The sequence below is a fragment of the Pan paniscus genome, chromosome 8 (genome assembly GCF_029289425.2).
Source record: "Pan paniscus chromosome 8, NHGRI_mPanPan1-v2.0_pri, whole genome shotgun sequence".
Taxonomy (NCBI): Eukaryota; Metazoa; Chordata; class Mammalia; order Primates; family Hominidae; genus Pan; species Pan paniscus.
In genome coordinates, this window is record NC_073257.2 from 91,371,822 (window position 1) to 91,386,997 (window position 15,176).

General features: G+C 55.7%; 1 protein-coding gene across 10 annotated transcripts in view; it reads left to right on the forward strand.

The window, feature by feature from the left end:
• Positions 1-15,176, forward strand: part of ZMIZ1 (zinc finger MIZ-type containing 1) — a 248,024-nt gene that overhangs the window by 161,829 nt on the left and 71,019 nt on the right. The window contains exon 1 of one of the 10 annotated variants that reach the window (XM_034930957.3): positions 12,257-12,540. The exons of 8 other annotated variants lie outside the window; for them this stretch is intronic. The gene's annotated coding sequence lies outside the window, so the exon portion shown is untranslated. Of the gene's footprint in view, positions 1-12,256; positions 12,541-12,592; positions 13,311-15,176 lie in introns of those variants that run through there. One more of the 10 variants, XM_034930958.3, reaches the window with a different exon arrangement.

Below are 15,176 nucleotides of genomic sequence, written 5' to 3' on the forward strand. Positions count from 1 at the left end.
CCAAGGAAGTGACATCATTGCATACATTCCCATTTCCTCCAGGCTCCGTGTGGTCTTGAGCCCACTCTCAGATGTGCGCCCCAGATGTTTAGAATCACTTCCTCCCAATTAAGCGTCTGCCGGGAGTCGAGGGGCCCGCCTGTGTGCAGGGTCCATGTCTGTTCAAAAGGGTCTCAGAAGAGAGAAAATGGGAACTCCTCCCTGCACAGACGGCGGGAAAGTGGTTCACTGTTGAGCTCCCTGGGGAAGCCGGGAAGCCAGCGCTCTGAAGCATGCTGGATGCGGTGGAGGTGGTGCCTGTGCTTGATTGTCCGCCCGTGTGGAAGCACGAGGATGTGCAGGTGTCCCAGTGGTCTCCAGGGAGAGATTTGAGTGTCATACCCTGGAGACAGGGCCTCTGTGCCTAGTTCTCCTCCCTCTCCAAATGGAAAGAGAACTGTGGGAGGAGAAAAACAAAAGAGAAGAAAGACACAGCCCCTCTAAAGAAGGAGGGCACAGGTGCCAAGGTGGCCCCATGGGTCAAGGCCCAGGGTGTGGACCCCTCCTCCGAGGGCACTCATGCCCTGCTCGGGCTAGGCTAGGTTTTAGGGTTCCGGTCCTGTGCCTCCTCCTGGGGTGCCTTTGCTCTGTGTCAGAGTCACATGTCCACACAGCTAGGCAGATGACACAAAGATGGCATCTCACTGAAGATACAGAAGTGATCAGGGGCACCAGAGTGCCCAGCCCCACCAAGGGGACAGCTGCTACACAGGGGCCACCTGAGGCCATGCGTGACACACACCCAGAACTGCCAGCACTTGTGATTCCACAAGAAGCTTGGAGTTATTGTTTTTGTTTTTGTTTTGAAACGGAGTTTCACTCTTGTCATCCAGGCTGGAGTGCAATGGCGCGATCTCAGCTCACTGCAACTTCTGCCTCCCAGGTTCAAGTGATCCTCTTGCCTCAGCCTCCCCAACAGCTGGGATTGCAGGCAACCACCACCATGGCTAATGTTTGTATTTTTAGTAGAGATGGGGTTTCACTGTGTTGACCAAGCTGGTCTTGAACTCCTGAACTCAGGTGATCCGCCCGCCTCAGCCTCCCAAAGTGCTAAGATTGCAGGTGTGAGCCACCATACCCAGCCCAGGAAGCCTGGTGGGGGTTTTTTTTTGTTTGTTTTTTTGTTTTTTTGTTTTGAGACGGAGTCTCGCTCTGTCACCCATGCTGGAGTGCAGTGGCACGATCTTGGCTCACTGCAACCTCCGCCTCCCGTGTTCAAGTAATTCTCCTATCTCCGCCTCCCAAGTAGCTGGAATTACAAGCACACGCCACCACGCCTGGCTAAAATACAATTTTTAGTAGAGATGGGGTTTCACAAAGTTGGCCAGGCTGGTCTCGAACTCCTGACCTCAGGTGATCCACCTGCCTCAGCCTCCCAAAGTGCTGGGATTACAGGCATGAGCCACCGTGCCTGGTCATGCCTGGTGTTTTTAATGCTATTGACCACTCCTGTGCAGCTAGTCCAGTGAGACTGAGGCTGGCTCTTGGGTGGCCAGTGGAGGCATTGGGCTGAAATCATTTGAGGAACAATGGACCCATGAATGATGGGAGGAGGGTCAGTTTTTGGAGAATCTAGTGGAGGTTGGCCATCTTGAGCTTGCCTCCTGCTCTCCTGCTTTAGAGCTGTGTGACTTTAAGGAACTGACTTAACCTCTCTGATCCTCAGCTGTTGCATCAGGAAATGGGGCTAACAGTAACCCTCACTTGGTGCTGTCTGCGTTGAGGATTAAATGGGAGGATATAACGGAAAACTGTGCCCTGCATGTAGTGAAAACTCAGTGTCTTATTTGCTACATCCCAATGACTGAGACAGAATAAGTGAGTGGGTGGTACCCCTGCACCCCTCAAAAAATCACTTATGGGAGGAAGATGGCTGGTATGGGAAGGAGGATACTGTGTGTTGGACAGCAAAGGGGAAGCAGGAGGACGGTGTATTTTTGGAGGTCACAAGGTACATAATAATTCATAATAAGTATACATAATAAGTATTGGTGGTAGTGTTACATTATCGTTACTGTTCCTTTCTGACATGAATGTCAGAGTGTAGAGGGCTTTGAGGATCACCTAGCCCAAGCCCCAGTTTAATCTGAGAAGAGACTGACACAGGGTGGGGGATGCAATCTTCCCAGCATCCCTCATCGTACCAGGGGCGAGGCTGGCATTACTCCTGCTATTATTGCCACCATACCTTTATGTGAAACCCTAACATCATCCTACTACTACTGCCAATCAGTTAAGGAGTTACCATGTTTTAGATGCTAGGCAAAATACTGCATGCACATCCTCTCCTTTCAGCTTTACGAAAATATTAAGGTGCAGGTGCGGAAGGAATGTGAGCTAAACCCCCTCCTGCTTCTTCTGACTTGGTGTCCCTGTGCAAGATGTGCCACTTTGAGCCTCCATTTCCTCATCTGTGGAATGGGAACAGCACCACCTGCCCCCGGGGTTCCAAGCATCCAAGGGGCTAAGTGATAGGAAGTACTGATGCCCAGTACTGGTTCCATGAATGCCTGGGGAATCTGGAGGCTCCCTCTTGGCTCCTGGCTTCCAGCCACGCCCCCGACACCAAGGCCTCTGTCAGTACTGGTTGTTCCTCAGTGCAATTAGGTAATTAGGCCAAATTCAATTACACACCACACTCCCAGGTTTGTCTGGGGCCCAAGGGGGGTGTGGGCTCCCCTTGTTGAGGGGGAGCAGCAGAAGCACTGGCTTGGTTCCCAGGGCTGGGCCTTCCCACTGTGCCTCTCAGAATACTGCCTGCATCCTGCATCACAGCTGGGGAGACTGAGGCAGGGAACACGTAGCATTGCTTGGCCCCTGCCTTAGTCTGTTCAGGCTGCTATAGCAAAATACCTTTGACTAGGTAACTTACAAACAATAGCAATTGATCACTCCCTGTTGCAGAGGCAAGATCAGGCTCTGGCAGATTTGATGTCCAGTGAGGGCACGCTCCCCGTAGATGGCACCTTCTGGCTGTGTCCTCACATGGGTGCAAAGAGCGCCCTCAAGCCTCTTTCATAAGGCACTGGTCCCATTCATGAAGGTGTATTCCTGATGACCTAATCCTCTCCCAAAGGCCCCAGCTCTTCGTACCATCTCAATGGATTAGATTTCAACACGTTAATTTAGAGAGGCACAAACACTCAGACCACAGCAACCCCAAACCGTAGCATCCACAGGACTGAGATCACCATGCCTGATTTTTTTCCCCTCCTGGAGAGCGTCACCCCAGACTGCTGGCCCACAGCTCACCTTCCCTTTCAAATTCATCAGCAGGGGCCTGGCTCCTCATCCCCTGGAAAAGCCCAAAGATTGGTAGGGAGGGTGGGGGGGCCTCAGCTTCCCTCTGCCACCCCTGGATTTGCAGCAGTTTCCCCTCCTAGCTGCAGGCTGGCACCCAGCTGCTGCCCAACACTTTGATCGGCATATGGATCTTTTGGGAAAGCAGGGGCTCCAGTGAAGTTGGGCAAACCAGAGTGTATATATGTCTTTAAGGGTCTTGCCGGGGGAGTCAGGCGACAGCAACCCAGGCTGAGGGCAGCAAGATGGCCCTCCTGGAGACCAGGCATGACACTTCTAGGGACCACATCATCTGAGTCCTTGAATGCCAATCTAAGGAGCTTGAACTTGATCTTGACACCCCTGGGGAGCGAAAGAACATTTTAGACAAGGGATGACATGGTCAGATTTGCCTCAGCAGGTAGAGGAGGGACCTGGGTGCTAGAGGCAGAGAACATAGTTTGGAGGCTGGTGCAGTTGCCAGAATGCCAGGACACCAGTCTGCTGGGGTGGAAGTGTGCCGTGTGTGGAGGGAGAGAAGCAGAGGTGACTCCCCAGCAATGCCTCGTGCCCACGCCCTTCCCTGGGCCTCGGAAGCTCAGGTGGTGACATGGCTGTTTTATGCTTGACTCTTGACTTACCAGTTCTGAGGATGGTACACAGCACCTTTCCCAGGGAAAAGGTCTTAACTTTGGATTTCATTCTGAAATGAAAGTGGTTTTATGGAATTTTTCTTGTAAGTCCAAAGATAATACATACTATGTGTAGGACAATCAAGGAATACAGAAAATTATAAGAAAGTAAAGCTGACATCCCACCACTGTGGAATAACTTGGTGAATATCCATTAGTCATGTAGGAAACATTTAACATACTTAATAGATAAACATACTTAACAGATAAACCACAAATAAATATAGGAGAATGGAACCATAGAGGGCCTGCCACCTTGGAACCAGCGTCTTTGCCTTGACAAAATGATGTGTGTTGTAGACCTCTTGCCTGGCCCACCTGTCAGCCTACTCCGGCCTTTACAGGGAATTAGCAGGAGTCAGTTCAATAATGACATTTCTTCTTGGAGCCTACCCAGCCAGACTTGGGGAGGCCAGTGCCCCCGGCAGCAAAGAGAGGTATGGCATCTACACTAGATGTCTTCACTGGGGGAGAGGGGATTAGGGTCCAGAGAGGGACAGTGACCTGCACCTGGTCACACAGCAAGCTCCCAAGCCCCTTTCCAGGTAGCATCTGTCTCAGTTGGGGACTTGGCCTCCTGGGCCAAAGAGCACGCAGTTCTGTGAGCTCAGCTCTGCAGGCCCTGATTTCAACATCAGGCCTCCCACTCCTTGCCCTGCCCTGGCGGCCACCTTTGGATTTCCCCCAGACATTCCTATGCAGCCTGTCAGCTCATGTCCAGAGCCCCTGGAGGTGGGGGACACCTGGGACCACACTGGGGAATGAAGGAAGCCGCTGGCTCCCCTCATCTGCCATGGACCAGGAACAAGGGGCTGGAAGGGAGCAGGCACCCGGAGAACCTCCTCTCACATGGGGTGGTGAAAGAAAGGCAGGAAGGCTGCACCGGGTGATGAAGGACTCCTGGCAAACTTTTCATGGGCTTGGGAGCTTCCTAAAACTGCGCAATTGCTGCCCAGAGCACACCGAGGTGCTCGGGCTTGCTTCTCAACCACCTCTCCTCTCCTTTTACCTCTCCTAGCACCCTACAGCAGGCCTCAGAAGCCATAAGCCCACCAGTACAGGGTCCCTTCTGCAATTCTCCATCCTCAGCTCATATGCCTCAGGTGACAGGCTGCTCCCTGCTACTCCCTGGCAGCCCTGACTGTCAGAAATTCCTTCCTTCTTTGAGCCCAAATCAGGTTCACCCACCCATCTTCAGGATGCATGTGACTCCCACAGTAGGTGAGGGAAAGAGCCGACAAGTCCAGGTCTAGCCCCGACCTCCCTGTGAGCAGGAGGTACCGAGTAGGATGGACCCATCCCATCAGAATCCCACACTGTGCTGGGAAAAAGAGGCAACTGATGGGCAAGAGTCCTTTAGAAGAGCATATCTGCCTAGCACTTTGCAGTTTGCAGGGCATGCCCTGGACGCTACAGTTGGCAGGAATACAGTGCCAGGATAGACAGCTTGGGGCCGTGGAACAAGCCAGGAGTCTGGGGTTCTAGTCCTGGCTCTACAACTAATATGCCATGTGACTGGAGGCAGTCCCTGCCTCCTCTTTGAACCTCAGTTTCCTCATTTGAAGAGGGAAACAAGGGCCTCTTTACTCTGATGTCGACTGAGCTGGCTTGATTGCAAATGGATAAGTAGAGGCTCTGTCAAGAAAGGGGCTGGAAGGAATAGGCCACACATGGTTTCCAGGCACGATGGGTCCGATGGTGGCTGGGACACCTGGTATAGTAGCCCTGCCTGGTCCTGCAGCCTGGGCCAGAGTGTGTGAGTGGCCCCAAATCTTTTCCCAAAGTGAGCCTCACTTTCTTCCGCTGCAAAGTGGAAGCTTTGTGCTCAGCTGCCTTGTGAGCCTTTGTCTGGGAAGCATCAGGAACGGAATTTGGCTGCTCCAGCCCAGACAGGGAGGTGTGCTGCACAGCCAGGCAGGCAGACAGACAGTCCGGCAGGAAGGCAAATTGCATTTCCAACTGCAGAGAGCTTATGTCAGTCCAACCCTGGGGCCATTCGGAAGCCCCCATCAAAGCTGTGTCCTGGGAGAAGCAATGAAACCCCAGGACTGCTGAGGCATGGACATTCGAGCTGCCTTTGCCGTCTCTTCCCTTCAAAGGCGACTCCAGAAATCAATGGGAAGAGATTCATTAGAGACCTGGGTGGCGCGCTCCCCACCACCTCCGGCAGCCCCTTTGTTAACCAGCCTGAGCTTCCTGTCTGAACAGGCTGCCTGCCCCTGAGAAACAGGTTCTAGGAAGCAGGTCGGAGACCTAGGCTCCGGGCAGGGCAGCAGGGCCACCACACACCCTTAGAGGCTGTGATTGTTCACTGTGCATGCAATCATTCTTGGTTCACTCATTCATTCAGGCAGCTGGTCCTTGTTTCATTCATACAGCTAATATTTATAAAGCATCTGCCTGGCATATTTTAGATACTGTCAGTATAACACATCCAAAACAGACTAAAGTCCCAGTTGACATGAAGCTTGCCTTTTAGTGAGGGAGACAGCGTTAAACAAGGTAAATAATTGAAATACACCAGCCAACAATGCTAAGGACAAAGCCACGTCAGGAGACTCACAGGCATGTCAGAGGGGGCTGAGTTGTGGTCAGTGTGGTGGCGGGGGCTTCCCAGTCAAGGGGTCCCCCGAGGGAAAGCCTGCAGGAGGCGGGGATGTGGGGATGGAGCCAGGGCCACCTGGAGAAGAGCATTCCTGGCAGAACCCCTGGAGGTGCGTCGGGTGCATTCACAGCTAGAAGGGCATCGAGGCTGGACCAGAGTAAGCCGAGGGGGACTGGAGGGAAATGAGGTCAGAGAGATGACAGAGACTGGAGGCTGGGTCACGCGGGGGCTCAGCCACAAGGACTTGCATTTTACACCAACGGAGCCAGAGCAACATGAGGAAGGGTGTTAAGCAGAAGAATGTTTTGTGACTTAGGTTTTAACGGATCCTCCATTTTAGTTTGCTAAGGCTGCCATAACAAAGTGCCACACAGCGGGTGGCTTACACAATAGCGATTCACTGTCTCACAGTTCTGGAGACCTAAAAGCCCAGAGGAAGGTGTCAGTAGGGCCAAGGTCCCTCAGAAGGCTCTAGGGAAGGATCTTCTCCAAGGTTCTCTCCTCGCTTCTGGTAGTTTCTTGGCTTGTGGCAACATAACTTCAGTCTTCACGTGGCATTGTCCCTGCATGCATGTCTCTGTGTCTAAACTTCTTTTTATAAGGACACTAGTTCTGAGGGATTAGGGCCCACCCTAATGACCTCATCTTAACGTGGTCATCTGCAAAGGCCCTACTTCCTTCCAAATAAAGTCACATTCACAGGTTCTGGGGGTTAGGAGTTCAACATTTTTTGTGGGGACACAGTTCACTCCCTAACACCATGGCTTCTCAATTGGTCTTTCCCAGGACCTGGTGTTAGGTGGTCTCACCCTTGTTTTACAAAGGAGGAGGTCGAGGCTCTGAAAGCCTAACAGCTCGTCAGGGCCACCAGCTAGTCAGAACTTGTTTCCTGAGCCTCAGCCTCCAAATCCAGGCTCCTCCCTTCCCTCCGCAGCGCCTCAGTTAGCCCGGAGAGCATGGCCAGTTCCTTCCTGTCTCCGCCCCAGCCCTGGGGGCAGCCCCAAGCCCTACCAGCTCCCCGCTCGCCCCCTCCCCGCTCGGTAGCCTGGGGCTGAGCAGGTAGCTGAGCAGGCTCCTCTGAATGATCATTTTGTGTCTGGTTCACGTGCCCCCTCCCCTCAGAATCCTCTCTTCTCCTCTAGCCTGGCAGGATGCTTTCCTGGAACCCCAGTAACCTTGCCCTTGTAGAACTTCTCGGAGGTACTGAGTGGAGGTGTGGGGCACCGGGTGGTATTGTTTTCAAAATGAAACGATTATAGGATTTGGGTGGAAGCCAAATGCAGACTTGTGGGAATGCAGCCTGGGTCCAGGATGAGTGGCCCTGCTGGAGGATACGCCCAGGAAGGGGAGCGGGGTGCAGTGGCAGGAGGCTAAGAGGCATGGAGGTCTCACTGTGCATCGTGTCCCTGTCCCCCACTCAGGTGGAGCCCCAGCAAACTCAAAATGTCACACAAATGCTTACAAATGCATAGATGCTAAACTCTAAAAAGAAACACAATGAAGCAAGAACTATTTCAGTATTTGTAATGTGGTATGAGGGAAAGAATATAAAACAGAGTTGGGGGCATGAGCTCTCATCACAGCTCTAATTGACTGTGTGACCTGGAGGTCACCTTCCTTCTCTGGATCCTAGACTCCCACCTTGGGAATATGTGATGGTTATCAATGCATACTTTTGAACTGGATTGCCAAGTCATTTAAACCCTTGGGCAAATTGTCTAAACCTCCCTGCGCCTCTGTTTTAGTTTCTGTACAGTGGAAATAGCTCCTGTCAGAAAGGTCTGGTGGTGAGGATTGTTAATACTTGGAAAATGCCTGGAAGTGTGCCTGCCAACCAGCAAGCTCTCAGTAACCATGAGCTGCTTATTACACCAGGAGAGCAGAGGCCAGGATCCTGCTTGGGCCCCTAGCTCTGTGACCCCGTGTGTGGACACAGGAGGGGTTCTGAGGTCTGGTGGGGATGCCTGCGTTGGCCAGGAGCTCAACCGCAACTGTCCCTTTCATCTTAAAGACTAAGTGAAGACTTGAGGAGGTTGACCAGGATGAGGGGGGAAAGGGAGTGGGGACAGAGAGAACAGTGTCATAAAGACACATGAGAGTTTATGCCCTGACCCCTCAGAGGTTGGCAGAAGCCCCAGGAAGGGGTCTCTGGAGGCAGAGCCCCTGAGTTGTCTCATGCCCCAGGGCTGCTGTTTGAGCCTTCCTTGGGCAACTGAGCTGGCTGTGTGATAGCTGCTCCATGCCAGGTCCCCGGTATGTGTGCATCCATTTGTTGAATGCCCACTCTATGCTCTACACTCCCACGTGTCCTGAGAAGGACCAGGGATGTGAAGGTGGATGGCCCAGGCAGCTCCCAGGGCCTGAGCTCATGCCTGTCATTCTCACGTGGACACGTGGCTGGGGCCTCCTTGTCCACCTCACCCTCCCTCTGAGCGCCTACGCCCGCATGGGTGACATCTCCGAGTCATAGGATCCTTGCTCAGCCCTGCTGAATCAGCAGACCCTGCCTGAAGACGAGCTCTGTGTCTCAGAACCCAGCACCCAGCAGAGCCATCCCTGGCTTCATTGTTCTCCCTCTAAGCGGTCAGAGGGAGCCTGGCTTTTGTATGCTGGTCTTTCCTTGCTAGTGGCCTCTCAGCCCCCAGGCCTCCCACTATACAAAGCCTTATACAGGAGGTGACCCAGCCCAGAACCACTTTGACCCCTGGGTGACCTACATCCTAGGTGGCTTGATTCTTTTTACTGGGTAATGCTGGGACAGGATCCAGGAAGCCCATCCCTCTGTGGGTAAACAGGGGAGCCCTGGAGAAGGCCCCTGTCTGCGCCCCCAGCTTGACTGGAAGGGTCCCCACCCGCCCCCACCCCAACCCCACCCAGTTGGTCTTGCAGAGGCAGGCTCCGCATGGCAGGCTCCTCCAGCTGGGTAAAGCATCCTCCCTCCTCTTGCTCTCCCGAGCAAGCCACCACTGCCTTCCCGGCTGCAGCGCCGTGATTTATCGGCGGCTCCTCCTCGCCAGGGCCCACGGCAGGAGGAGTTCAAACACCCGCGAGAAAAGCCACCCGCTATTGATCCCCGCGTCAGGCCTCCCAAGTGCTGGCGGGCATTCATCAAGGAGCTGCAGCGCGGGGGCTGCAGCTCGCCCTTTCTTCTTCCTTTCTTCTCTCTCCCAAGTCATTCCCCCGGGGCTTTGCCCCCCTTGCCGAGGTCACTCAGAGAGCTCACCGAGTGCCTGTGAGCTGAGGTGGAGAGCGCCTTTGTCTGCGGCCTCTTTGCTGTAGATCCTTATCAAGGGGGTGGAGCGGGCTGCTTTGGGCCCCAGGCTTTTGAGCAAATCTTTGGAAGTTGGAGAAGTGGAGTTGGAACTTGGAACAAGTGGAGAAGGCCCTCTGAAGCAGAGACTGGTTGGAGTGCCCGTATTTCTGTAGACCGGAGGCGTGTAACTAGAAAGAGTTTGCTAACCAAGTGGGCCAGAGAGAGCCTTGAAATTAGCATCTGAAAACCCCAGCTTTGGCCTGAAGGCCTCCCGTGCAGTCTGGTGAATGGATGCTTGAAAACAATTTGTTTTCCTAATTACGTAAATCTAGTGAAGAGTATTTATCTCTTTTTTTTTTTTTTTTTTTTGCTTACCTGGGGAAAGTCTAAAACCTCTGGTCTCAAGCCAGAGGAGCGTATATTAATTCTCTTCTCCAGCCCCACCCTATGACTTCCCAGAGTGGGTTCCTGGGAGAACAGGGAGATGGGGTAGGGAGACTGGCAGGTTGTCTTTATTGAAGTTTCCTGGGCAATGCCACCAGGTCTGTCCCCCTCTGGTATAAACCTCTGCTCAATTCCAGTCCAAATTCTGGCTCAACCTACCAAAGTGGTTTTGCTGAACTCAGCTTCTGGGGCTGGCCACATGGTACCAACACATATAGGATATCTCAAAAATGAATTTGGAAGTCCCAAACATGCGGGTCTTTGGTGGCTCAGAAAGCACTAAGGATCAGATTAGAATAGTGAACTGTCATTGCACAGAATGGGGAAGGGTTTGTGTTCTGGTTATTTCAGATAGTGGCTCTTTGGATTCTGGATAATGGAGGTCCAAGTGCTGACATTGTTAAAAACCAGATTAACAGTAGAAACCAGATCTTAGGTACATCCATCTCAGTGTTCTCTTGGGACACGTGAGCCATATTGTCCCACCCCATCTGTTTTCTCGGTGTCATTTGCTGAGCAGTGGGCTTTAGAGTAGGTCAGTCATCTGGAGGATCTGCAGTGGGGAGATGGGCGAGTCTTCACTGGACCCCTGCCTGCGGTGCTGCTTGGGAGGGCAGGGCCCCAGTGAATGTCTCAGTGAGTAAATGACTGTCCCCAAAGAAGCCATAATAACCTACGAGGAGATGAGATGGAGGTGAGAATAAGCAGAGCCTGGAATTTGTGCAAAGCTGAAGGGAAGTCCTTCCCCTGGCTGCCCTGGGGTTGGCCTGCCAGTAAGGGGATGCCAATTAATTTCTCTTGCAGGAAGCTAGTTCGTGTCCAAAAGGCTCAAGTTATGAAGTACGAATTAATCCATTTAACCACCTCCTCGGAGGGAAAGCCCATGACAACTGCATTTTCAAATGCCATCCTGAAAGCGATATTTCAAGTGGCAGTGGGTGGGATTAGAGCCTGCTAACGATTTATGTCAAACAAGAAGCAAGAACATAATTTCTAGATAAGTGATTTGTCCCAGCAACTTCCAGGGCCGGCAGGAAGGTTTAGGGGCCAGCCAGAGGCTGAGCTGAGAAGAGGGGATGGAGTCAGGAGATGTCACCTCAAAGGCCAGTGAACCTGGTCAGCTCCCGGTGTTGGCCAGGGCAGCAGGGCATGGCAGTCCAATACAGAGGAGATTTTAAAGACAGTCATGGCTGCCCTTCTTTGGGGATGAATGATGGGGCCTCACTTACCTTCCTAAGTGTTTGGGGCAGTTAGGTCACCACACAAGCAACTTTCACAGGCAGGTGGGTGGGGCTGGGGGAGGGAGCTATAAAATACAGTTTCTCCCGAGGGGGTAATGATGACAGGGAGTGCCCATGAAAGAGGGAGGGGCGAAGATCTCTGGAGGTGGGACAGCAGGTGGGCTTCCAGGGGTGTCTAAGGGGCAGAGAGGTGGGGGGTGAGCAAGCGCTCAAAGCCCGGAGCCCTTGCGACAGACTGGCTGGAAGGAAGAGGCCTCGGCCACCACAGGATGCAATGTCAGGAAGGCAGCAGCTCCCGGGGCGGGGCAGGGCCGCGCGCAGCCGCCCCCGGCTTCCCTCCTGCCGCCAGCTCCTGGTCACAGGAACTCCCCGAAGTCGGGGAGCGGGAGCGTACGTGCGCGTGTTCACCCTGTCCTGGGCCCCTCGCTCGGGGAATCCCGGGGGTGCCAGGGCACCCAGGGTCAGGGAAGTAAGATGCCGGGCCGCCTACCTTCTCCACCCCGTAGCCCGTTCCGAAAATCCTTTAAACCGAGATTTAATCTGGATGCCTAGCCCCGCCCTCCCCTCTCCTCCCCTCCCCTCCCCCCGGCCGAGGCCCCCTCCAGTTCAGCTCCCTCCTCCACCCCCTCCCCGCCGTGGGCCCTCATTAGCATGCCCACTTGGGAGGATTCGCTGGGGGGCGGGAGACACCCGAAGTCATCCACCGCCAGCGCCTTCCCGGCGGCCTCCTCGGGCGACAGCGCTTCGGGAGCCCCACTCGCACAAGTGTTGCTTCCAATTAATTGCCTAGGCGGGGGAAGGAAAGGGGCCTCGTCGCCGCCCCCGCCCGGAGGCTGGAGTGCTGCTCGTCGGGTCGTGCGTTCGCTCGGCAGCGGCGTGCACCAGCACCACCCCTGCGTGCAAGTTTGAAATGTGAGCTGCCTCCGATTCATACTCGCTCGCGCTCCCTCGCAGCGAAGTGGCTGGGCTGACGGTCTGCGCGCGCGAGTGAGTGCGGGCGGCGGGCTGGGGGGCGGGGGTGCGGACGGCGAGGCTCGCGGGGCGGGGAGGGCGCGCGCGAGCCGGGGCTCCCTGGAGACGCCAAGGCAGGTCTGCTCGCCTTTCATCTTCCTCCCGCGCTCCTCCTCCTCCTCCCTCCCCTCCCCCCGCCGCGGCTGGCCTGGCCTCCCCCGGAGCCCCCAGCCCCACGCGGGCACACGCAGGGTGGGTGGTCACGCCCGCAGGGTCCGCGAGCGCGGCGCAGAGCGCGGGCCGTGGGAAGTTTCTCCGGCGCGCCCCGTGCGCCCCCGCCCCCCGCGCGCCCCCGGCCCATCCCCGTCCCTGGAGAGCTGTCGCTTGCGCCCGGGCGCGCGGCTGGCTGCCTCCTCGGCGGCGGCGGCGGCGGCCCCATTAGCGGAGCCTCCGCCTGTGATTGGCTTCGCCCGGGAAGCTGGAGACGGGCGATGAATAATTGATGTGTGCGGTGCGGTAGCCGGACGGCGGCGGCGGTGGCGGGCAGCAGCGAGCGGGAGCGCGGGAGCCGGAGCGCCCTCGGAGCGGGCAGCGCGGAGCGAGCGGGCGCCGGACCCGCCCGGGCCCCCGCGCCGCCGCCGCCGCCGGGGCGCGGAGCGGGGATGCAGGCGGCGCCCGCTGCCTGCGCGCAGCCTTTGTTCGTCGCTGGCTGAATCCTACCCGGAGTCGCTCGCCGCGGCCGCCGCCGGCCGGGCCCCAAGCCCCCGAGGGCGCCAGGGCGGGATCGCGACCGGTGCAACTTCTAGGTAAGTGCGGGGCCGGAGGGGTCGGCGCCTGGGCGCCCACGGGCCGGGCCCTGGGCTCCCTCCGGGCGCGGGGGTGAGTGTGCGTGCCTGTGTGTGACAGAGGAGGGCCGGTGCATTGTGGGTAGCGCCGTGTGCTGCATGGTGTCAGCCCCAGGCTTGGCCGCGAGAGTGGCACCGGCGTGCACCGGGCCGGTTTTGTGTGCCCACAGACGGGGCCTTCATTTCTCTTTGGGGCCACGGGGCAGAGTGCGCCCCCACCCAGGTCCCTGAAGGTGAAGTGTTGGCTCTCCAGCAGACATTTTACGAGGCTCTGTGCTCAGTCGGCTCACGCTGCAAAAATAAGAATCGGCCAGGATGCCTTCGGAGGCAGCGCCTGAGGGTCCTCGACTTCAAGCTGCTCCTTTGTCAGAATGCAGCCCTGATGCCTCCAGCGCGTAGAGACCCCACGGGCACTGGTGATGCCACCATTGCGGCAGGGTGCCCTTCGCAAAGGTGGTGGGTGCCGAATAGACTTCTGACAAGTGTTTGCTGGCAAGCTGGCTAGAGGAGAGAGGTGGATTTGCACCAGAGGGCAGGAAGCAGCCTTTCAGGAGATGCCTGGTTGTGAGGACCTTGTACAAGACCTTGGAGAAAGAGCCCCTTGATAGGGACTAAGAGGCGGCTGCCTGGGGTCCTGAGCATGTGGTTTTGGTATTGGTGTCTTCGAAGCCAAGCCATGGTGCGGTGGGCACCAGATAGGTACCAGTTCCTGGGTCCAGAAGCCCTCTGGGGGGAAACTAGGAGAGGTCAGCTGGCACTTCTTTAGACGGGTTTCAGGAGACTGTCATTCCTACAGTGGGGACCCAGTCCCTTCGCCCTTGACCATCAGGCGAGACTGCCAGATGAGTGTTGAGCAGGGCTGATGGCTCTTCCAGCAGGAAGGCTTTGTGTGGCAGGTGGCATGGAGTTGGTGCTTCTCATTGGCCCATCTTTGAGAGTGGCCACAGAAATTGGGCTGAGGAGAGAAATCAGGCTGAGAGTCAGAAATCTGGCTGAGGAGTGAGTTGGGGTGAAAAGGCCGTGCCATCCTGAAGTCAGGGTGACCCCAGATGTTACATGGGGGCTCCGGCTCCCCCAGTTATGGGGCTCTGGGCCTGAAGCTTATCTCCCATCTGCTATGGAGGAAAGGCCCTGTCCCAGGGGTTGGGTGGAAGGGTGACTCTTGGAGTCCACGTGGCTCCTAACAAGACTTTCCCCTTTTTTTGTGTATAAGCCAGGCAGTGACTACCCTCCAACTAGCTGGATTCAAGTCCCCTTCTGAGCTATTTTTATCCTGAACTTCCTTAGTGAGAAACCACCAAACGGCGATGCTTTGGTGAGAATCTAGGTCTTTACCGGAAGCGCAGCCTGCACAGAGTTTACACCTCGCTTCATAAGGCTGCCTCCACTGCCCTGCACAGCCCTCCCCTGGCTCAGAGCCCCTGTGCCTCTCTCATGCCTCTTGATTCTCATCACAGCCTGTGCGCTCAGGGACTTTTGAGCCCCAGTTTCAGATGGGAAAACTGATGTGCCCGAGATCATCCAGTTGGGGATGTAGGGGGCCAGGCCTGGCTCCAACAGGAGCAAGACCTTGACTGCCAGCAGGCTCCCTAAAGGCAGGGACCACGTGTTTCTCATCACCGTATGCCCCAGTGCCAACTGTGGTGCCTGGCGGATGGTGGGTGCCCAGTGGCTGCTGAATGATGATGGCACGAGTGGAAGGCTGGTTGGGTGTGTTTTCCCCATTGGAGTTGGGACGGGGTGGGGGGGCAGAGGGATTGAAAGAGCACTTCCAGATCTCAGTCTGCATTGGTTGAGCACCCAGTCCATGCAGTCCCTGGGAACTCT